Source organism: Silene latifolia, chromosome 1 (assembly GCF_048544455.1).
Source record: "Silene latifolia isolate original U9 population chromosome 1, ASM4854445v1, whole genome shotgun sequence".
Classification (NCBI taxonomy): Eukaryota; Viridiplantae; Streptophyta; class Magnoliopsida; order Caryophyllales; family Caryophyllaceae; genus Silene; species Silene latifolia.
The window spans coordinates 14118145-14120577 of record NC_133526.1 but is presented as its reverse complement, the minus strand read 5'-3'; positions in this window follow the sequence as shown (position 1 = coordinate 14120577).

Genomic DNA, 2433 nt, shown 5'->3' with positions numbered 1-2433 from the left:
CACCGAAAACTCAAGAATATCACCCCTTCAGCCTCCAACCACCACCAGTCTCACCAGTCTTATTCCTCCTTTAAACTCCTTAAACCACCGACTCACTTCTTGTCTACCACCGCCGTCCTCCGACCACTACCAGAACCACCAGATCTGCATTTTCCGTACGATGGGTGGTGGTTCATGGTACCTATCTTCCCATTTCATCCTTGTCGTTAGTCGTAGGTGATGCATTGGTTGTGGAATAAACTAAGTAATATATCATTTATGTAATAGAAAATGCTTTCATAATTGAAAACCCATGTTAAAAAACAACGAATTTTGACAAACTTATTGAGCGCTTTGTTACAATTGAAATTGATGGGTTTGATTGAACTTTTACGCAGCTAATTTGTACGGTTGCATTGGGAGTTTTTTAATATATTTTGCTCATCCGTTAATCACCCGATTCACCCGAATCACCCGCGGATGACGGATGGGTTGGATTCGGGTAGAGGGTTAATCGGGTGATGGGTGGGTCGGGTGGACTGGGTGGATTCGGGTGATGGATTCGGGTGAGGCTCCACCCGATCCGAAACCGACCCGTTGACATCCCTAGCCTTTTGCCCCTATGGTATTCACAGTACGAATTCTCGTCCCAGAACTTGGACTTCCTTTCGGGTTCGGGAGTAGGTCTAATGGGTTGGAGTTTACCTTGCTTCATTAACCTTTTTAGAGCGTTGGAGTAAGTGTCCCCAAGATTTGTGAATTTCCTTGGTGGGGTAGTTTTCTTGGATGGCTCGAGAAGGTTAACTTCATCGGTCTTGCTAGTAGAGCCGTATGAACGACTTGTGGAACCTTGATAACCTCGACCTATCGTTTTGGACAAGAGTCCTTTACGGATGTCATCTTCAATCCTTGTCCCTAGTACGGTTAAGTCCTTGAAAGTCTTGATGTTTTGGTATCTCAAATGATTGGCATAGATGGGTTTGAGATTATCCACAAACTTCTCCACAAGAGTAGCCTCATCCGGGCGTTCAACTAGTTGGATACTAGTCTTCCTCCACCTACTTAGGAAGTCGGTGAATCCTTCTTTGTCATTTTGGGTAAGAACCTCTAGAGTACGCATGTTTACTTGGATCTCGGCATTATCCGCATATTGTTTAGAGAACTCGATTGCGGCATCTTCCTAAGTAGCGACCTTCTTGTGATCTAAAGAGTAGAACCATTGCCTCGGGATGGTGTCAAGAGATGAAGGAAAGATCCTTAAGAACATCTCAGGTTTGATGCCTTTGATAGACATGTAATCCTTGAAGACACGGATGTGGTTCAAAGGGTTCTCGTGTCCCTTGAACTTAGGGATGTCCGTCATATTAAAGTTAGTTGGCAATTTGGAATTGACGGCCTCATACTTGCGATTGTTCTCCCCATAAATGTCATCACCCTTAAGGTACATCAATTGCTCCTCTAAGTATTGGAGTCTTTTCTCGCCTACTGATCATCCCCGTGAGAGGATTTTCATCCTTGGATTCGTTGTCAGAGTCACGTAGTACTTCACTTTCATGAAGAGGCAACCTTCCCTCTACGGCATAGATACGGCCCTCGATGAGCTCAAGGCGGTCATAGGTTTGTTCTTGGGTAGCTTGCATTTGGGCTAGCGCGGCTAGGATTCGATCATTACCATCTTGAAGTTGGTGGAGGTTTGTTTCATCACTTGATCCGGGCATCTTGGAAACTGGATAAGAGATCGGCGACGAATGAAAACACGATCGACCACTCTAACACACTTGCTAAAAGAAAGAAATGTTTTGACTCGTGAAGTAGGTGTGTGCCACTTGTGTTGAGTGAGCTTTGAAGAAAGACAAGGTTTTTTTGAAAATGTGTGTCCTAGTCAACTATAGTGTAGTTGTAGGAGTGGACTCGAAGTGAGGTTTTGAAATGGGCTTGTGGCCCGAATTTTGACACGACAAACGGACAGAGTTTTGACCGGATTTTGCGCTAATTAAAAGCTTATTTCGAAATTTTTGTTTGAAAAAATGGGTTTTGATTTTTTTTTTTTTTTGAAAAATCGTCATGGTTTTGTTTAGAAGTGGTGATCACGTAAGGTATACACATTTATACAAGCATTATAACGGGATGCTGAGTGCATTTAAAAGGGTTTTGGTTAAAAGGGTGGGTTGCCATACCGAACCATCAAACCCGAAGTCTGTGGAGAGGCTCGTACCAAACAAGAGTAAGGCCGATTCCTAGTCCATTTCCTCAAGTAGTGAAGGCCCTTGATACAAACAAGAGTAAGCATCATGGTATGGATGACGTCAATCGCTATCCATCCTTAGGCCCAAATAAGAATTAGGACCATTTAGACGGGACGATTGGTCGAATGGGTTGGGTTGGGCCTAGGAAGGCCGAATAAAACGGTCTAGGAAGACCGAGTTATGAAAACCGACAATTGTCTCGTACAAA